General features: G+C 34.2%; 1 pseudogene; it reads left to right on the top strand.

Annotated features, from left to right (window-relative positions):
* LOC113120215 (trafficking protein particle complex subunit 9-like) overlaps nucleotides 1–23,349 on the top strand; it is a 139,495-nt pseudogene that overhangs the window by 5,358 nt on the left and 110,788 nt on the right.

Genomic DNA, 23,349 nt, shown 5'->3' with positions numbered 1-23,349 from the left:
AATAACTGTCCACGCCTTTTCAGTGCTAATTCATCACTGCACTTCTTCAGTAAAACTGACAATACAGTTTTAACGCAAAAAGACGGTTTGTGCACAAGCTGGCCCTTAGTTACCATAAAATCACTTATATGCCAGTGCAAAATTATATACACTTTTTAAACTCATGTGCTGACCAGCTAACTAAGCTAACAAATCCAGTCAACTTTCATCACAATCTCCGATTCTTCACCTCCAAGCAGCTGACATTTTCAGTTTTTGCCCAAATGCATCCTGCTTTAAATCCTGCATGACAGATCATCTGTCCAGTGATGAATGGGAACGGTGAAATGGTTTGTGTGTTGTTCCTCAGCTGCTGTGGAGGGCCTGTGTTCTGCGTCTGTCATCTTCCATTACCCAGGAAGCACCTGGCGTCTCCTCTGCTGCTGACACTGGAAAGAGACACAGACCTGGTCAGTGCAGTCAGACACATCTATAATAACTCTTTTTATCGAAACAGACAGTATCAAGATGATTTACTTCATCATATTTTTGCTTTAATGGCTCTAGAGATTCTAGAGTTCATGTTTAATTCTATTGTAGATCTTCTGTATATCTTTGCTTTTGTTCCCCACACACACACATATATTCAAGAAAGAAATGTGAGGATCTCTATGGAAACTGAAATAATGATTTTTTTGCGTCAATCAATTTGCATCAATTAATTAGTGAGTGAATAAGCCAGTGATGGAGTGAATGTCTCTTAAATGATATGTCCGGGCATGCTCAGATGTAATTTATTGCTCTTTGATGTTTATTTCTTATTTTTTTTCTTATTTCTTTATTTATTGGACAAATGTTCTCCATTGACAGCAGCAGAAGTGTTTAGTCTACCGTAGACACATGATTATTGTTCAGTGTTATGCTGATCTGAATCTGATGAATGTGAGATCATTCTAGGACAGAGCAATAGAAGTCAGTTTTCAGTTGATCTATTGATTTATTTTGCACAATTTATTATAATTTACTTTAATATACTGTGGTTTAGGTTTCTTTCTTTCTTTTCTGTTTTTAAATAAATAAACAAAAATCATATTAATTTGCTTATATTAACATATACGTTAACCTCAAATATCTATAACATTGTATTTTAACCCATTAATAAATAAGCATATTCATTTACATGTGTTATTTGCTAATTAGTGTGGTTTGGTGGGATCTTTGCTACAGATTTGCATCTACAGCAGTTCCAAAAAGTATTTGCACACTTGAAAGGATTTTGCACTTTGGTGCAAAACAAATGATCAAATCAATTGGCATTTATTTTTCAACAAATAGACACTTTCCAAGTAAAATATTTCAGAACAGTTATGTGTATGATGAATGATGAATGAAATAGAATAGAGCAGAAAGAGCTCTCTCAGCGTTTGTGCAGATGCATTTTGGTTTGCTATTTTAATATCTAATCCAGTGTTATATTTTAAGTATGACTTAAAAAAAAATCTACTCATCTTCTGCCCATCCAAGATGAAGACGAGTTTATTTGTTTATCGGAACAGATTTGGAGAAATTTAGCACTACATCACTTTGTGCACCAGTAAATTCTCTCTGCAGTGAATGGGTGCCATCAGAATGGGAGTCCAAACAGCTGATATTAACATAGCAATAATTCACAAGTAATCCACATGACTCTACTGATGTCTTGTGAAGCGAAAGCTTTGTTGTAAAAAACAAATCCATCTCAAACCATTGCTTCCAGCTAAAAAAATTACTCCTCTGTCCATATTTTTTCTTTCTCCTGTGAAAAAAGTTGTCTTTTCTGAATCAGGAGAGAAATATGCACAGTGCAAGCACTGTTTTAAAAATACAAAAACAATTCTAAACAAATATATCGATGAATTTTGATGTGAAAGGGCAACAGAGGATGGACTTTTTTTTACTGGATGAAGCATTATTATAGATTATGGACTCATATTTTAGCTAGACGTAACCGTTTAAAGTTAAAATGCCTCAATGATAGATTTGTTTCTTACAAACACACATCTTTTCAATGTACAAGGTGTTTTGTTAATATATTCTGAACTAAGAGAATGATTGATGGTTTTTTTTAAAGCTTGTGTGCTTCCTCAGTGTCTGTAAATGGTCATTATTTAGAACAAGCCCATTACATCTCAGTCGTGCTGCATGTCTGCGCATCCCTACTGCTCTACAGACAGCAATGTTAGGATCATAACAGACCATTTTGTGCCCTGATATGTGCTGTACTACTAACACTGCTCACTGCTTGTGCCCAAGAGTGAACCAGGTTCTCTCCCTCTCTGTTTGTTTATCTCTCTATCTTCAGGTGCTCAAGAAGTTCTCATTTGATCCAGGTACAGTAAAGCACATGTGTAACTCAAGATATAGCTCTTGTCCTTGGCAAATGTTTGTGCAATTGTGACAGTTTTAGTTACTTTGTGTTTGTGCAGATGTGCAGGTGTTTGGGTGGCCTGACAGCAATGAAAATATCTACAGTGATTTCAGTGCATCGATCTGAATTCTTACTTTTGATTTCAGCTGCATTTCTAACACTTTTGAAATCATTAGATGGGATATATGTGTTTTAATATAGATTTTTGTAGTAGTTATCATGTTAATGACTGCTTCAAACATCCATTCTAATAATCGTAGTGCAGATACTTACTGATCAGATTGGTTTATGTTTTTGATGGTAACTCGCAACCATAATTTATTAGTAACTAATGGGTTTGACATAGGGATTTAGTTTAGACTTTGCAGGATTTTACAGTATAGAATTTCAGAATAAGGTATGTGAATGGAAGTGCTACAGTTGCATGCAGAGTATAGAATTGGCTTGTTTTTCTTCTGTTTTCTCAGTCTCTCATGGTCGTTTCTCTTGTTTTCCTGTCCAGGTGCTCTGACGACAGGTGGCATCAGTGCAGACACGAGCACTGAGATCGGCCGAACCAAGAACTGATGGAGGACATCCAGGAGGACATCATGGAGAAATACAAGGAGGCCTCTCTTGCTACAGCAAGGTCATTTCATGCACACAAAGAATCTGCTTTTTCTGAGATGCTGTTTTCTGCTGTGGAGGATCAAATGCGTTTTCTGGAAGTTCTATCCATTGTGTTATTTTAGTACCATTGAGATACCATTATAGCATTATTATTATTTAGAATCAGTCACAGTTTAGTAATTTTTGTTGCATTTTTATATATTTTTTGTATGTCTATATAGTTTTTATTCATTTTTATTTCAGTTTTAGTTATTTTAGTAAATCGAGTTTAACTAAATGAAATTAAAAATATATATATTTTTGAGGTTTTAGTTCAGTGCTACAATTATTTGATCTAAACAATACAGTAATATTTTGTATTTATTGTTAATACTTTTGGAAACTGTAGTGCTTCTTAATTCGTTTTTATTGGAAATATTTTTGTCAGTATACTTTATATATAAGTTTAAAACAACAGATTTTTAGCTGAAGTGGAAGTATTTGATTAAAATATTAATGTTTTTACTGTCAGTTCAAAATCTGATTTAATGAGGCACATTTAAAGCACCTGTAAAACAGCCTTTGCATATGATTTTATTAATAAAAATGTAATTATTTATTGAACATGGATATCTGGTCTTTTTAGAAATAATAAGTCTACCAAAGCCTTGTATTATAGTGATTTTACTCCAGTTATGGGAGTTTAAAGTGCACATTGCTTCGTGCCTAACAGCGCTTTTTAACTGTGCAAAATCCACTTTAACATGCAGTTTCTTGTGGCTTATTGTCTTATTAAACACTCAAAGTTCTGTTTCATTATTCATCAGCTTTCACTCTGAGATGGCAAACAGGGCCGGCTCATTTTTAAGTAGGTGTTTAACCCACAATGCCTCTGCTGATGTGCATCTCACAGCAAGTAGTCCCTAGAGATGGTCTAAATAGCATTATTAAAATATATTTTTGCATGGTGCATTTTAAACTCACTGTTTCTCGTATTTAGTGAGGCTCATGAAGAGTAAAGTATTTGACCCCAGTCTTGTGAATGTAGCTGCTTATTCAATCTCTGTTCATTTCAATGATCTCTAACTGCTCATTTCTGCCACATCAGCTGTTCTGCAGGCAGCCAGCAGGGGGCACTGCAGTCTTGTAAACTCAGAGCACTTTGTGCCACTGTCCACTGCTGTGTCTTGATTTTCAAATATGATGACACATCCTGAACAGAGAGACCTGACCTGCAGATCTTTTCTTTAAATATCGTCAAGTGAGCTTCAATATTGCAAGTTTTTATCTTTATGGTGTCACAGGCCAGTTTTCACAATCTGAAATTATATATTAACTTTTGTGTAAGCCAAAACATGTATAGCAGCATGATAGAAATGCCTGGGGTCAGCATGAGTTTTAACTAAAATTAAAACATAATTTCTGAAGCCCTATTTTTGTGCCCTAATTATCTCTTGTGCAAATGAAATTGTATTGTATTAAAAAAAAGGTTTAATAATTGTTTTTAAATGATTATATTTTATTAAAGACTTTTCTGACTTTTCAAAATATTTTCTAATATTTGCACTTCATTATTGCAAGTTATTATTATCTTTATGGTCTCAGAGGGCAATTTTCACAATCTGCAATTAAATGTTAACTTGTAAATATGACAAAACATGTATAGCAGAATGATTGAACTATTATTGGCATGATGTGGCTTTATGAAAATATGTTTTTAAAACCTTTATTATTATATTAAATAATTTAGTAATAAATTAAATTTAACCATTATTTAAGTTATTATTAAAAGTTTTAAAACTAATTAAAAATTATTATAATTTTTTTATTTTGTAATTTTTTTAAATGTAATAAAAAATATATAATTTATGGTCTTAGAATGATTTTCTCACAATCTGTTATTATGTCTTAACTTGTGAAAAAAAATGTATGCACAAAAACTTTGTGCATTAAAAACCCATTCATTAAAATGTATTTAAGCTTGAATTTCTCAGATGGATATATGTGTGGGCCTGGCCATGATTAATTGCGTTCATTTATTTCTTTATAATTATTTTTTAATATAAATAACTAATGCACAAAATTAACATTTTAAGTTGACAGCTCATAATTCATAAAAATGAAAACCTTGTTGTCTGTCTTTCAGTATATGAGTGCAGGAGTGATTGAGCTGGAGGTCTGTATTAAGGCTGTCAGAGTGAAGGCCATTCAGAAGCAAGCCATGGAGGCTTCTGAATTCCTGCAGAACACCGTTTAGGTCAGTCTAGGCCAGGTGAAGGCTTGCAACAAGTCAGTTTTCAAAGCTGCTCAGTTAGGAATGGTTTTTGAATGTTTGTCTATGTGTTCAGCTGTCAGAAGAGGAGAAGATCCAGCGATCCAGTGAGTTGTCAGAGCTCTATGAGCTCATCGGCTTCCACCGGAAATCAGCGTTCTTCAAACGCATCGCAGCCATGCAGTGTGCAGCGCCCACCATCCCTGAACCTGGCTGGAAGGCCTGTTACAAATTCCTGCCGGGATACAGCCTCTCTCTAGACCCCAAAGACTTCAGCAAAGGTAACACGAGATGATAGGGCTGGTTAAGTCATACTATTATAATGATTGTTTTTAAAGCTGTTAATGGGACTTTAACAAAAATGGTCATTTGCAGACACTGTTTGGTCGATTTAATGATCATTTGAAGGACGGCCTGTTTGAAGTACTTCCAGCTTTAGTGAATGCACTGGCAGAGTTTTTTGTTTTCAGACTTGTAAAGTGGGCTTGATTATTATATTATTTTTAATAGAAGCATGTTATAAAGTGAAATGAAAGTGTTTTGTTAAACATTGATTTGTATAACTGAATGCACCACATTGTGAAAGCGTATACTTTTCTTCTTGGCCTTATTGTAACTGATCTGATTGCATGTCTAGATGGACTGAAGAATGTGTGCATGTCTGACAACCCAAGTACTGATACAGTGTTATTTTTGTATTCTTTATATACTATAGTATTTATTAATATTTTGAATTGCCTATTATCAGTTTTCCTTTTAGGTTTATTTTTAGTTATTTTGTTATGTGCTTTTGCCATTTGTCATTTTTGTTTATATATATTTATTTCGGTTTTAGTTTTGGATTTAATTTTAGTACAGCACAGCAACTATTATTTTATTTTGATTAATTGCCAATGCAACACATTCTTTTGTGTGTGTGTATTATTTATATTTTCGCTTAGACCTGTTAATTCTTCAGCTTTATTTTAATTACCGGTAACAAAAATGAATCGGAATAGTTTTAGTATTCATCTCCTCATGATCCCAACTTAAGGTATTTTCACATTGTTCCTGACATAATACTAACAGTGTCATTAATATGCAGAATAATGTAATGGATAATAAGAGCAATCAGACTCCAAATTAAAAGGTTATGTTCATTCATGTTAATATTTATTCGGTCCTATAGTTAATCACAATTAAGCACTTTTTTTCTCTTTTTCTTCTCTTTATTTCTGCTCACCCTGTTCTTCACATATCTGTATGACTATTAGTCCTTTAAAAATCCATATCGGACAGGAGGTGTGTATAAGGTTGAGTATTGACCACCTCCATGTCCTCCGGCCTATTTAAAACAGACTCCTGTTGTGGACAATAAACAGAGAAGTAATGTGCATGCGAGTCTGGAATAGAAATGCAGCCTGCATGCATTATGATGCGAGTGATGTACATGCTGATGTCTCAAGGTTTTTGAGCCTGGATAATGACATCACTCCCCCCCCCCATGTTTGCACTTTTAATTCAGTTGATGCTGTTGTTTTATTAATAAATGCATGCTATTACTGTGCTTTATTTCATGGTTGTCCTCTCGACCTGTTTTACTGCCGTTTACTGGCATCTTTTGCAGTACAAAAGCAGAATATGAATACTTTGAACTGCTCATTTTTCTTTAAATACCTCAGACTCATAAAAAGCCTTTGGTTGATTCGTAATCTGCCCAGCCAGCGTTGAAGTGACCTTGTCCCTCTTTGTATGCTTACAGAACAGCGTTGTGGGTTTTGAAGCGCTCTTCTCAGGGGTGATCTATATTTCGGTCAGTCTTTGTGTTGGAAAATGGTGCAGAGAGGAGATCTGACCCTGAGCTATGATGTCAGACTCTGAGGTGCATCACTTTAGGGTCCTTAACTATATTCTCTTTAATATGAGATCCTCTCAACCTTGTGCCCGACTCTCACATGCATGGAATGATAAAGACGTTTAGCTTCAGACACAGCCTGAGGCTGAGAGTCTGCCTATATCGTTCAGAATGCGATGAATTGGAAAGAGAAAATCATTACTATTGTTTAAAGACGACATACAATGGCATTCACAATATATATTTAACCTCCATAATGTGACGCATTACAGAGTGAAACGGAATATTTAGTCAAAGAACATGTACTAATTGTTTTATTTTGTTGCAATGTGATGCAACACATTGTATGGTTTCTTGAGGAGATGTATTCTTTCTTTTTGAAGTAATTGTTGTAATATTTTCACATTGTGGATGCTAAAATAAGAGAAAAGAGCAGGGATTTATCATATCTAGAGACCAGAATATTCCAGAGAATTACTAACAACCACAGAGAAACTGGCTACTGCATAGAAATGCACTAAAATATTTTAGAAAAGCTTGGAAAGCACCCAGAAACTACTGCCAACTGCAGAGCAATGTTGTAAAAACTATTTAGAACACCAAGTGCATAGCAACTCATAGTAATGCTTTAAAAACTATTTATAACACCTTCATCATCACACTTGACGACATCCTCATAATGCATCATAAACCTATTTAGAACGGCTTTGTAAGTGCAACGTATTGGCAACCACTGACAATGGCGTATTAATGCTCTATAAACTATTTACAACACCGTTGTAAGTGCATAGCAATACATTGGCCACCACTCCTGACAACTGGATATTGATACTCTAAAACATTTAGAAAGCCCTTGCAAGTGATTAGCAACACTAAACGGTTGATTCTGTCAGCAAATTCAAAGGCAGAAAATGGTATTACACTTTCATAAAAGATTGAAATCATGTGCACCGATGAATCAGTTACAATGTAACAAATAGCATTTATAAAGAAGTTGATTTCACATGGACTTGAAGTAGGATTTATGAGTGCTGTCTCAATGCAGACCCAGCCGTTCATTCATTTAGATATATTTACTCTTCTTACATCTTCGTTCTATATTAATGTCAGGCAAAACAGCTGATTTAATTTTGATGCATTGAATCAGTGATGTCATTGGCCCCTGCTGGTGGGCCGTGGAGACCCCTCGCGTGTGTCCACTGAAGCTGAAGGGTGACCCTGGCTTACTGAAGCTTTAAGTAAAAGAGAGAAGAGGGCTCGGGTCAATAGAGACACCATGGAGTGCAGAGAGAGAAGAGAAAATGGGTTTTTAATTGGCCTGGGAGTTCTCGAGCTCAGCTCTCTTTACGCACAGAGAGAGCGAATATATCATCAACCTCTGATTGATTGCGTTTAGCTCAACCGTTGTGCACAGGGATTTCGAAAGTCCAGTGAAAACACAAAGACTGAACACAGAACTGCAACAGACCCTGGAGAACTCTAAAACGCTTCCTGGAGACTTCGCGGCCTGCTCGCACCAGCCGTTATGATCCCTGCACTACAGAGGGATGTTTGATTTCTAGTTGAAGAGGGAGCGAAGTGGCTGTTTTTAATAAATGGCTGCTAAATGTGCAGCAGCTGTTGTAAACAGTGCAATTTTGATGGGGTTATGTGTTGTGAATTAATGTTGGGCGCGTGGAAAATGCATGCTTTTTTTGGTCCATACTGTACTGAATTTGATAAACAAAAAAAAGGGCCCCCCAGTGCTAGGATCAGATATCTTCTAAAATTATAATTTAATTTATAGTGTAATATATTGCATATATTAATATATTTAATAATAAATGCAATATATTAATAAAATTATATTAATTGTACAAATTGAACTGTTATTAATATTAAACGAATTAACTAATAAGAGCCCACTTGGATGTCTTCTTTTTTTTTAGGTTAATGCAATGATCTGATTATGCTAGACAATTTTTTTTTTTATGTCTTATCCACACAGACGATATTTACAGGCTGTAACATGGCCCCAATATGTTTCTGATGTGGCTGATACGCTGTAGTATCTGCAAATGGGTGTCTGGATGCCAAATGCACATGGAAATTATATGCAGATAAGTTTATGTATAATAAAAAGGTTTGCTTTTTATCCATTTGTAGTTGCTTCCAGGAGGAGACGTGTGGGAAATAAAGCTTCTGCATTTACATGTAATAATCCACCGAGATTTGGCCCGAATCTGGTCTTCGTAGGGTTTCATCTTTTTTTTTGCAAACACACACACAGACACACACACACACACACACACACATATATATATATTAGGGTTTTATTTGAATTCTGTTGTTTGTGTGCATGTACTTTTCAGACTGCAAGGTTTATGCATAAGTCATGTATTGGGACAGACATGGGACATACAATAACATCAATTTTGCATGTTGCTGCCACTGATCCATTTGTTGCATACTATTGCAGTTGCCAAATTCTTTATTCACTTATAAATTCACATATTTGAAAATAAATAAATAAATAAAATCATGGTAACTTTGACCATGCAGTCCATAATTCTACAACTATAAAGTCTGAAGAGAGCAATCACATGCTTTTCTATAGTTGTAATATGGGTAATATTAACCCAAAGATCTGGGTGAATTCTGATTTTATTTTACTAAACGGATTTGCTTTTTAGGATGGGTAGAATGCAAATAAGGATGAATCTGTAATGTTTTATGTATCACAGAAAAAAAATGCATGTTTATTTAAGCAAGTTACATCTGGGAAGTATGTAGAAATGCACATTTTAAATGCATGTTCACCTAAATATGGCTGAAACTTTTAGTAAGCAAGAGGAAGTTAATAATCCTCATGATTGCTTCTTGTTTGAGCACATTGAATTGTGGGATATAGTGTCTGTACTTCACATTTTAACATCTGTAGTAGGTTTTTCATAAATACCATGTGAGTAAACTTTAGTAGTATTGTAGCGCTCTATTCTAAACCGCTTTTTGGAGACGTTTGGTTCCAGTCTCTTGATTAAAAAGCGTTAGATGTTGCAGTTTTTGATCCCTTTGGTTTGGTGTGCAGACAAAAACTCTACTGTAAAGCTTGGTGTGGATTTGCATGATTTGAAAGTAAGGTGAGTGTGAAATAAATAGTCATGTGAGCGGCAGAACAGTGTGGAGTGATAAATCCACGCAATCATTCCAGAGCAGCACGGATCAGCTTCACTTCACTCTCTCTCTTCAGTGACAGCCGTGTGAGTCACCTGATGGATGAGTTTGGTAACTCGGCTGTTGAATGATGTAATTTAGGACTGTAAATTTTATAATGCCTTTCTGACAGTTTGAGCAGAAAAAGATGCTGTATGTACAAACAAAGCTTGACCGAGTTTGACCTCCATGTCACGTTATATTTCATCAGTTAAAGGGGACGTAAAGAACAAGGTTTTGATGGACAGTTGTTGTCAAGAAGTCTTAAAGGTACAGCCACAAAAACATCATGTGAAAATGGTCGTCAATAACCAAATGATGACTTTACTTATAAGAAACTTCGACTAACATGAACTTCATAAGAGTGGAAAAAGGAAAGAAAAAGCTGCAAGAGCGAAGAATAGGCTACACCGAAACACCAATTAAAAGGTGGAAACACAAAGGCTCATGTGAAGTAAATCCATCAAAAGTGGTGTTTTGTGTGTGTTTTAAATGCTTTCTCCTCCTCTCTGTTTGTAGGGACCCATGGTGGGTGGGCGGCAGTACACTTACAGTTGCTTCATGAGCTGGTTTATGCATCTCGTCGTATGGGGAAGCCATCTCTCTTTTCTACTGCACACTATGCTGGACTTCCTCTCTGATCAGGGTGAGATGTGGGGCGAATGCACAAATGCCCTCAAACTTTACATATTTAGTTTTGAAGACCTCCAGTTAACTTTTAGGGCTCTTTTGCCATTTTTGCAACCATTGTTAGCAATCTTCGGTTCCTTAAAGGAATAATTAACCTAAAAATGAAGATTTACAAAAAATGTACTTAGATTAGATTAGTTTGATTATTCATCGGGAAATATAGCATTACATCATTTGCTCCCCAATGGATCCTTTTGCAGTGAATGGGTGCCGTCAGAATGAGAGTCTAAACAGCTGATAAAAACACTCCAGTCCATCAGTTAATGTCTTGTGAAGTGAAAATTCCTCTATCCATAATCCATTTCTTTCTCCAGTGAAACAGTTGTCTTGTCTGAATCAGGAGAGAAATAAATATGCACAGATCAAGCAAAAACAAACAAACGCTGGCTGTAGATGCTGTCAGCTCATTTAGACACCCATCATGTACCCAGAGAGATTCAGACAGACGGCACTCATCTTAAAGACAGGAGATGAAAAGAAAGAGACAGTGAGGATAAACCGTTCACTAGAGTGCGTTTGTGTAGATTGATTCTGCTGCGCTGAGCACTTGTTATTGTATTTTATGGAATCGTCATATTATACTCTCAGTCATACTCTTTAGAGGGTCATCTCTCTCTTTGCACAGTGACTTATTTTCTTTATTTCTTTAGAAGCTTGTCGAATGCAGGGTCAGCGAAGCTACTTTTAAAGTGCAGTTTCCCGAAGTAATAAAGTTAAATAACAGTCAAATTACTCTTTTGAAAAAAAAAAAAACAGCTGGCTAATTGAGTCTCTAGCAAAAAGTACAACTGTTTTAAAGCTCCTTAAAAGGGTACTATGTTTAAAAAGACCACAAGTATAATACACTGAAATATAATATCAAATATACTTTATAATTGTAGTTGAATCTATTTTAATTATACGATTTATATTTTATATTAATTTATTAATTATAGTTTAATTATAGTGAACAAAATTAATAACTGTTAAACTAATTAATAACAATGTTTTTTTTTTATTAATAAAATAAAATAAAATATAAAGTGTTTATCTGAAATATCACAATATTTATTTGTAATTTTAGGAACAGTTTTGATTTAAAAGAATTTGCATGATCATTTTTTTTTTTTTTTTTGCATTTTATCCTACAGTGTTTTGAAAGAAAATAATAATAATACTGAACTACTAAATATATGTTGGTCCCTCTCATTTGTTAAGTAATGGATGTATGTGCTCTGTGTGGTGTGTTACCTGGATTTTCCTGAAAGCCTCCATGTCTTTGAAAAGAGATTGATGTTGTTTTTTTGTTGTTCAGCCATAGTCCACTTCACAGCGTCCTGTCCCCACAGAGGTGTGCTGTAATCCTGCCTGCCTCACACACACACACACACACGGTCGGGCCTGCAGCTCTTGGGTATTGAGCTCTGTCAAGCTTATCATTTCCTACCAGACAGAACAAATCCAGAGTTCCCTCGGCTGAGCTCAGGGATTGGTCGAACGCTGTTTTCAACACAGTGTCAGAGCAACAATGGCTCCCTATGTTCTGATAAAACCCATTTCTGCACTCCTCTCTCCTTTGAGAGCCAAACGAATCACTCTTATTTTGTCTAATGAGCAATGTGATCTTTTTTGGGGTCTTTAAATGGAATTTCAGGCCTTCTTTTAAGTTGACGCCAGATATTTGACAAACAATGATGATATTTTGCATTTTAATGACTTACACACTTAACTCAAATAAGCCTTTCATTATGCATGTGGCATGTGTGAGAATGAAGGTATTTGCAGGTATTATTTCATTGACATTTCATTTAATAACATTAAAATAACAGCCTGAGAGAATGCTGAAGCATATTCCTCTTCTTGTTAATGTTTAGTAGATGTCTAAATAGGACTGTTTTACCTGCGTTTTTCTGCTGCTTCTACATTCTCATTGGATTTGACTTTGTGTCCTCGCTTAATGACTAAATGTATAATAATAATCGTGCTATTTTTCCCCTCACGCTCCGTTTAGGTCTGGTTCCCACAATCCTGCATTTTTATGTTGTCCTAGGTGTCGCAAAGTTGTTTATTCTTCTTAGTAATGTCAAAAATGAAGGGAAAATGAACAGTTGCTAACAGGCTTCATTATAAGCTGTGTTTTTCTTGTGTTTACATAAACCGGATATATAACCAGATTGGTTATTGTTGCTATGATTTTATATATAAAGAAAAGTATTAAAGCTGCAGTAGGGAACTTTTGACGCTCTAGCGGTTAATAAACAGAACTGCTTGCATCTTGTGGAAGAACATCGTAGCCGGAACTACTTCTCTCTGTTTATGTCTATGAAGAATCACAAAGGTACTGGGTTACTCCGCCGCGGTATCCCCAAAGCAATCTAAAATAGTCCGAATATAAACACTTATTATAGGTGTACCCTAGTGATTCAGGACAAGCTAAAAACACGGTTTGGAAAACGGATTCATGGTATACTTGTTATTATATAAATTTTTCTACATTTTGAACACAAACAAAGTTACGGACCGCAGCCCTGATTGGTTGTTTCTTACCGGGAGCGATGTATTTCTGCAAATGGCAATAGGACACTGGGAGGAGCCAGAGGAGCTTGATTTTTTCACAGATTATCTGTCTCATATTCTACTGTCAGGACATAATGACAGGTTTAACAAATATGTAAAAAAATATATTTTTACAAAAGTTACCTACTGCAGCTTTAAGTCAGTCACTTGTTCACTGAGGTATTCATATATTTATTGTCTAATATTTGTTTGCATACAGTAGATGTATTAATTTACTTACATTAAAAAAAAAAAGTATTTACTATTATACATTTTTTGAGAAAAAATACATTTAAAATTTTTTTTTTTTTGCTTTTATTTTATTTTATTTTTATGACTAAGTAACTTTTTTCTAAGTTATTTCTGTATAGTCACAGGCACTTTCGATGAATAAGATACAAAATAATGCAGACGAGACCAAAATTAAATATTAAATTAGCTGTTGCATGCAGTAAAGACAAGCTAGTGTGGAACTGGTTTGCATATATTTATGAACTTTGCTTAAATTAAAGAAAAAAAAAATGCACTCAGCAACTTATTTATTTGTTTGTTTATTCCCAAATATGTTTATTTCATAACTGTACATTCAATTTCATTATTTTTTCTTATAGTTTATTCTCTTTTATTATTCATTCTCATAAATCTATAGTTGCTCTACATTTGCCTAAAGTTCAATTTTTCTTAGCTTGTTGAAGTAGCTGAAAGCGCCTACATTCTGTTAATATTAAAACAAGTCTTATAGTATGCTTTTTGCAACTAGAACTGCACTCCATAAGCAAAATAATTCTCTTCATGTTAAATTTGTGGATGGTACACCTCTAAAGAATGTTGAGGAGTTTAAATATCTAGGCCTTTGGCTCGACTCCCGACTTACCTTTAGAACTCATATAGATTCTACTGTAAAAAACATAAATTGTAGTTTAAGAATATTATACTGCTCAATTAATTGTTTTACAAAACAGGTTAGATTAAAAATTATTACTCGACTATTATTGCCCATAATTGATTATGTGGATGTTGTTTATCAGAACACAGCTGATATCAGTCTTAAACCTTTGAATGTGATTTATAATAGTATCTGCAGATTTGTTTTGAGGTGTCCATTTAGAACACATCACTGCCAAATGTATCAGTCATTGAATCTTCTTTCACTAAATTCTAGACGGCAGTTTCACTGGTTGCAGTTTGTTTACAAATGCATTTTTTCAAACTATCCATCTTATTTGAAACAATATTTGATTCCATACCAAACATCTTATAGCCTAAGAGACACGGACCATCTTTTCTTTTCTGTACCAAAGATATCCAAGGAAAGTGGGAGGAGAGCATTTAAATTTAAAGCCCCTTCTGATTGGAATGCTTTGCCTAGGTCTTTTAGATCAATTTCCTCCTTCTACCAGTTTAATATGTCTCTTCTTAATCATTTGGATACCAGTTGCAACTGTTTTGCAGGTTGAATTGGAGATGAAATGGGTGGTTTTGATGTGATGGAGAGCTTTTGTCTTTGTTTTGTTAGTATGTAGGCTTTGTATGTATGTGAAGTACGTTTTTTTTTTTTTTTTTTTGAGGTCCCCTTGAAAACGAGATGTCACATCTCAAGGGGTTTTCCTCTTCACAATAAATTGACACAAATTACTACAATTTGCCATTTATTCCTGTAAATGAACAATTCTTGATTGTTTTATGTCTGTAAGTCCAGAGGCTTTGGGAATTCCACTCTGGTTTACAGTTCAAATGTACTCCTTTTTTAAGCTCAAATGTAGTCCACAAATAATTTAATCATTCTCATGCTGAGTTGAAAAGTTTGATTCATCTTTAGCAAGTCGATTTGTTTCAGTCAACCGGTTAAAAAAAGACTCCTTTTGAGTCATCGCTCAAACCATGTATCCATTTTATATCCCTTGAATGCTGTTGGTTACATTATATCTTATGGTTTTAATATTGTAGTTTTACTTTCAAGGGATTTATAATTAATCACATATTAATAAGAACATGCTTTAGAACATCACTTTCAAGTTCATAAATCGTACATCACTATCACAGCGTTGGCTTCTCAGAAGTTTCCCCTGTTCTTTTGAATTGCAGTAAGCATCCCACTTTTGACATGACTGATGTTTGATTGAGGAGAGCTGCTCAGTCCAGCTGAATTACAACTGTGTGCAATCTGAGAGACGAGGGGAGGAGCGACAGTTTCAGGGAATCAGATGCAATACACAACTACTGTATAACGACTAATGATTTCCCGTTAGCAGCGGTTGTTAGAAACGCCCTCAACACAAAGACACTGTACAGAACAGAGGTGTCTGAATCAAACACATCTGCTGGACATTGATCAGTGTTGAGCCGGACTCTTGATGGGGTAACAGAGCAGGAGTTTCAGAGAGTTACTTTTGAGCAGATGAGGGGTGCCGTCTTTGTCAGTCCTGACAGAATGATAGTTGAAGAAAAGATGGGGATGTTTTATTCAAGGCAGAGCTTTGTGGTGAACAATTGCTCTGCCTACAGATAACAGGTGGATGCTTGTGTTATGAAGTAATTAATGCAGACCGAGAGAAAGAGGTGGAGAAACATATTTGCAGATGTGGCAGATACATGCTTCAAGAGAAAGCGATGAGGTTATAGAGAAGTTTGTTTTTTTCCTTTGTAAAGATTTTTTTTTTTAATTATGTTATTTAATTGTATTGAATTGTGGTTTAATGTATTTTATATATATATAATAGTTTTAGATTTTTTGGTTTTAGCCACTTTATGACAAAATCTTTTATTTTCCATGCTATTTCTGAATTGTTACTGGCACTTTTCATAAAGATGATATAAAATAGGGGCAGAAGAGACCAAAATTCAATATTATATTAGCTGTTGCATTATGCACTAGAGACAAGCTAGTATGGAACTGGATTGTAGATATTAATTTTAATATTAACTTTAGAAAAAGTTTCAATTTATTCATGTTTTTATTTATTTCAATAAACACTAGTATTCAACAGTTTGGAGTCATTGCAATTAAAAAAAAAAATATATACATAACACTTTTATTCAATGTGAATGCAATGCATTGTTTATAAATAACACTGTAGCAATTTCTAATGTTACAAAATCTCTATTTCAAATAAATGTTGTTCATTGAAACTTTCTATTCATCAATCCTGATAAAAAATAAAATAAATTAGCAAATTTTCCCCCCAAATTTAAAGCCACACGGCTGTTTTCAACATGGGTAATATATATATATATATATATATATATATATATATATATATATATATATATATATAATGGTTTTGAAGCAGCAAGTCAGGATATTAATTATGCTGAAAATCCAGCTTTGCATCTCATGAATAAATTACATTTTAAAATATATTAAAACATAAAACAGTTATTTTAAGTTGTAATAATACTCTATAATATTACTGTTTTACTGTGAATTTGATGGATGGACACAGCCTTGGTGAACAAAAGAGACTTATTTTGAGACAAAAACATAAATCATATTGACAATCGAAAATATTAGATTTTTGCTTCTAATTATTTTAAAAATGTGTTTGTTTGTTTTTCTTGAAAATTAGCTAAGGTTCAGATAAATAAAGAACCAAAAGTTGGTCAAGCAGATCCGATTACGAATTGGTTTCTTAATAAAGCTCTCTGTTACTGTGAATGGAACACTAGTGTAAGGTGTTCTTTCTTGTGCAGGGTACAAGAAAGTGGATAAAAACAAGTCCTGCCCTTCATTATTACTCCCCTCTTGAATATTTGTTTTCAGTTGTTAAATATGTGACATTACTCAAGTTAAATGTGTTGCAGATGCAGTTTCGTGTTGTTTTTAAGTACCTCACTAAACAACATTTCCCCAGAGTTTAGGAGTTTATTGTCAGGAAATGGATAGAAATGATGGGTAAAAGACTGAAAGAGCAGCAGAGCAGACCGAGAGAGACGCAGAGAAAAAGAAAGTGATGTTGTCGGCTAATTAGTGTTTTGTCAAGTTTCATTTGCCAGAGCTCACATGTCAGCAGGCCTGTGTTGTCTGCACAGAGCAGTGTGAAAGAAGCTATTTGAGGTATGTGTTCGTTCGGCTGCTATTTTTGACGACGTTTGTCAAGAAATGCCAAATAAAGAGCTTCATTTAGAGAGCTGGCGAAGGCACTTGAGAAATTCTCACCGGATGAAAGGTGTAAATTGCAACACAGAGATTCATTTTCAGTTCCACTCTGATGTCTGTGGTGTTAATTTAGTTTTATTTAGAAGTTAGTAGCACATTTTGTGAATGGATGCGTCTAAATGACCTGCAGGAAACTCTCTGTGTTAAATAGACACATTGATTCTGTAAATGTGAATTAAATTAATTGTCCAACTCTAATCTAAATACAGGCATGGAGATTTTCATTTCATTTTTTTTATTTTTATTGTTTATACGTGTGCAAAATACATATCTCACAGAAATATTGCCTGGTCACATTTCACTTCAAAATAAAAAGGAAGATGAGAAAATTACATTTTGCATAAAACAATTTGATTCTTCTTTTATTTTTATAATAATATGAATTAATTTTAATATTTTATTATATAATTTTTTTTAAAATTTTTAAACAAAATACAAAAATACTGTAATACAGTCATTTTTAAAACATAATTGTGTGTACTAATGTAATAAAATTTGGTTTAAAATCAAGAAAAAACTACATATAATAAAGTATGATTCATATTACTATGATTGTAATTACAAAGCAAGCTTTTATTTTATTAAAAAAATAAAAATATAGAAATGTATAGATATAAATCATATTAAAATAACATTTTGGGGTCTAATGTTATCCAGGCATGTTCTGTGACGTTCAGTCATATGCAGTGAGGTACATGGATTTAAAGTTTGCATGAATCAAAGTTATTTCAGACCTTTTAAACTGGATAAAAAGCGTGGCTCCTCTGGTCTCCGTGGCCCTGAGCTAATCTCACTCTCATACAGCTTTAAACAAACATACTCACAACCTTTACATTTGGGCTGTGCGATATATCATTCCAGCATCGATATCACGATTATCGCAATGTTAAGTATACAGATAGTTATATTTATAGCATACTGATTATCTTCTTTGCTTACACACAGACACCGTGTGTACAGCGGATGCGACTGTGGTCATGTCGCGTCGCCCTGCGCAGACTTTATGTTAGTACATCATCAAGAGAACCAAGCATCAGTTTACCGTTGGGGATTTGACGCGTTCATCTGTTTGTGCCTGAAATGACACATGCGCAAAATTGTCAAAATGCAAGTATCATTGTAAACACAGTTGCTTAAGATTTAGGTGAAGGTAAACAATTGAGAGAAAATGAATGTGTAAAGAATGCAAATATTGCATATAGTATGTTCACGTTGCTTTCTGTGTAATGGATCTTAAACCAACAAAACAGAGAAAAATCACTTTTGTAGCTTTAACTCTGATTTACTATATTTAATTTATACAGTGAAAACTATGCAGTGTTATTTCACGTTTGATTATTCAATTTCTGTACTTGAACACTGTTAGATGTAGCCAGAAAAAATATAAAGCATAATTTCATTTGGATCTTTTTTTCTATTATATTTATCTTGTAACTTGTTTATCTTCTATGATAATTTACTCACCTACAAAATCATTACATTAATATATATATATATATATATATATATATATATATATATATATATATATATATATATATATATATATATATATATATATATATATATATATATATTATTATTATTATTATTTTTATTTTTTTCATTTTTTTTTCATGTTGCAATATATATAGCAGAAAAACGAAATATCGCAATGTGAGTTTTTTTTTCAATATCGTGGAGCCCTACTTTACAGCCCCCACAAGCTACACACTCACTAGGTCTCTCTCATGGCCAACATACACACACACACACGCCCACCTCACAAAACAACCTCTTTCTCACTTTCAGGCTCTTGCTAAAAGCACCTTTGTCCCTGAAATATTAAGCGCGGCTCTGGGGAGATTGGGAGAGGGAGAGACGTTTTTGACAGAAACACAGACAAGCAATTTGAAATGGAGTTTAGGATGATGTACCTGGTGAACGCATTCAGAATATTGAGCGCTCTTTGCTAAGCCAGGCATAAATATAAATATGTACTAAAAACATTTATTAGTTGTAAGCAATGCCCAGTTACCACCCAAAACACACTAGCAACAGACTAGCAATGCACTGAAATTCACTACATTTTAGTGTAGCGACATGCTTAAAAGCACTCGGAACTAGCAGCTGCACTGAAATACTTCTTTTTTTTGTTTTGTTACTCTAATCAGTGTTTTTTTAGTATTTGAATATTTTATATAATTTATTAATATTTAAAATGTTTTTTATTTATATTTTTACTTTCATTTAAATATGTTTTGTGATTTTTCTGAAATTTTGTCATTGTTATTATCATTTTAAAATATTTATATGTAGATTTATTTTATTTTAATTAGTACTTAAACGTGTTGCCTTGACTGACTGTTTAATGTTTTTATTTAATAACTTGTATTTACATTTTCTGCTTTATTTCAGATTTTTTATTTTATTTTCATTTTATTTTGCTTAGTTTTTCATCTTTAGTTTCGTTTTTTTTGAAACTTTATTTAGTTTTTTTTTTTTTTTATAACCACCAATTTAATGCAATCAGAGTTTGTTTTCATGATATTTTAAGAGGTACATCTAATGGTGTATATGCATATGATTGTATGCTTGTCATTTCTATTTGGCTGTGTTCTGTCATCTAAAGTCTTTCCCTCAGGCGTTGAACCCTTTCATTTGATACTTGACTCGAAAATGTGCGTTACATCAAGTCAGTGACCCACGTGTCGTCCCACTTGTCGCTGTGCAAAGTCAGTAATTATACCCTGATTAGACGGCATGCAATTACATGCAGTTTGAATATGATGCCTTTTGTGAACGAAGACTAAAGAGACGCAAACCCTCATCTGAACATTTCATTCAATTGTTTAGCGAGTCACTTTTCCCTCACTGGCCCTTTCCTCACATTCCTGGGTGTTGATGGTTTCCATAGCAACAGCCCTTCCCTCTCTCAGCTGAAAGATGTGAGGTAGTTCTGCGGACCTTTGTGATGGACTATAGTAACGTCCAATCTAGTGCTCCGTCCTCACTGAACTGCTGTAAACGGCAGTTTTCTGAGTCGGTTGTCAGTTTTCCGTCTCCTCCCAGCTTTAGTGGATCTCAATTTACAACACTTTTTTTTGTTGCCTGCATTTCTTCCTCCAATTGAGAAGCATTTGTCAGCATGTTGCGTGTTTGCTGGGTTTAAGTGCTCATCTGCAGTGGGTAATTTCATCGCAGTGGACTTCAGCGCCCTGCTTATGCATTATTCATAATTTATGTGACAGTCATCTTTGCTTATATCCCGTCAGCAGTCCTCACGTCAACCTGGGCGCTCGAGTTCATCTCTGCTGACAGCTGCAGGCTTTTTACCTCAGTCATGTTTTTAGACTTTTTGTTGAGTCTGTGACATTTTCGCATTACACATTTTATCTTTCTTTTTTCTGTCCTGACCCATCAAAAACACTTTAGTAAAAATGTTCCACAAGGAAGAAATAGTGGTTTGTTTCAGAATGCAAAATCACGGCATTCTAAAGGGTTTACTTTTTATACAGTATAAACTGTGAGTAAATATTATGTATTTTTGATCTGTATTTATGTATTTATTTGTGTATTGTTTTTAGTTAATTATTTTCATAAAATCTGTAGTGTGTGTTTGTATTTATGTGTATATATGGCAGATGCCACCCTAAAAGAAAGCCTTGCCACCCAGCAACAAATTAAAGGTTATGGCCAATTTGAAAATTTACGAGCGCAAATCTTTCGTGATTCGTGATCCCGCTCCGAACTCCCGAACTGATTCAAATGATTTGCGATCCCCAAACTGACTCAAATGATTCGCGAACCCGCTTTGAACTTTCGAATTGATTCAATTGATCCGCGAAGCCGCTCCGAACTCTCGAACTGATTCAAATGATTCGCGATCCCCATAACTGACTCAAATGATTCGCGAACCCGCTTTGAACTTTCGAATTGATTCAAATGATCCGCGAAGCCGCTCCGAACTCTCGAACTGACTCAAATGATTCGCGATCCTGCTACGAACTCCCGAACTGATTCAAACTGATTCGCGATCCCCAAACTGACTCAAATGATTCGCGAACCCGCTTTGAACTCCCGAACTGACTCAAATGATTCCCGAACCCGCTCCGAACTCACGAACTGACTCAAATGATTCGCGAACCCGCTTTGAACTCCCGAACTGACTCAAATGATTCGCGATCCCGCTCCGAATTCCCAAACTGACTCAAATGATTTGCGATCCCCAAACTCTAATAATTTACAAAGTATAAATGTACTGTAATATTTTTGTTGTTGCTGTTGTTGTTGCTATAAAAACAGACTTAAGCCATCAATAGCCTTTAAAATGGCTTAAAATGCATTATATAAAAAAATAATGAGGCAATAATGATTGGTTAATAATAACACTGTTAAAATACATAATGTAGGCAAATACAAAATAAACAATTTATGTACATGTTATTACAAATGCCATGTGATTGCTGCTGTTACACTTACAGTACGATCAAATCGTTGTTTAGGCTACTTCCTAACTGACCAAACATTTCATTAAAATATTCATTTAATCTTTCGTTTTTGGCCACCTTTTTGCTATAGATGACACAGTCTTTATATTTCTTCAACAAAAAACGTGCATATCACAACCCTTACACAAATAAATCATGGTTTTATCATAGTAAAACTGCTTAGTTTCCTTTTGCATGATTTCTGAATGCTTGAGACTATAAAATGAATAAGAGTAATAATGAAGTTAAAGCCACAGGTAAATGTCGAGAGCTACAATTGTGATTTGTAAATAATACAATTTATTAATTTAGTTTTTTATTTGATTAAAGTAATTTTTCACCCCTATAGTAGTTTTTTTCCATCATCATATTTGAGGAAGGGGGGCACAACAATACAATCCTGCTTAGGGCACCCATTTGGCCAGCAGAGGCCCTGAAGGTGTTGTTATACACATCTCTGGGAATGTGTGCACTACTACACACACACACACACACACACACTGAAGCACGCGTGGTGTTTTCAGCTCTTCACTATATTGATGCATGATGTATGCTACACATGTGCACGTCAGTGCGCTATGAGAGGATTTCACCATTTCATTTGATAAAACTATCGTCATTCATTCTTATCATATACACAGACTGACAGAAACGGCAATGTCTTTATGACAACCTGTCAAAATAAAATTTCTGTATAATATGAAGAAATTCAAACAGAAATATAGTACTATTGCAGAGTAGAGTATGCTATACTTCAAGAAGGCCTATTAACTAATAATAATAGTTAACTAAAAAAACACAGAAACTCTGTCTCACCAAAGTAAAAGTTTGGTCTAACTCAAAGAAATTATGTAAGAAATTGCATAGTAAAATATACTTAAAAAAAGATATGCTAAAACATTATTTTAAAGGAATATCACATAAGTTTTCATAGATGTTTTAATTTAAACTTGTCAAAACAATAACACCATATTTTTCAAAAACAATTTCTAAAAGTACATTTGTATTTGTGCCTATAATATTTATTTATTTATTATTATTGTCAGCTAATAAAACCTATGCTTCAGAGACCATTTTCATATAACATATAAGGCTAAATGTAGCTCTTGACTGGTTGAGTTAGATGGTGATTAACACTGAACAGTAGAAAATCAGTCTCCCCATCTGTAAATGTCTTGTGTTTCTTATAATAAATTGACATATTGATAACACTGAACCTTTTATAAT

The sequence above is a fragment of the Carassius auratus genome, chromosome 19 (genome assembly GCF_003368295.1).
Source record: "Carassius auratus strain Wakin chromosome 19, ASM336829v1, whole genome shotgun sequence".
NCBI classification, from domain to species: domain Eukaryota; kingdom Metazoa; phylum Chordata; class Actinopteri; order Cypriniformes; family Cyprinidae; genus Carassius; species Carassius auratus.
The sequence above is the reverse complement of the archived record's forward strand: the minus strand, read 5'-3'. Positions and strand labels throughout refer to the sequence as shown.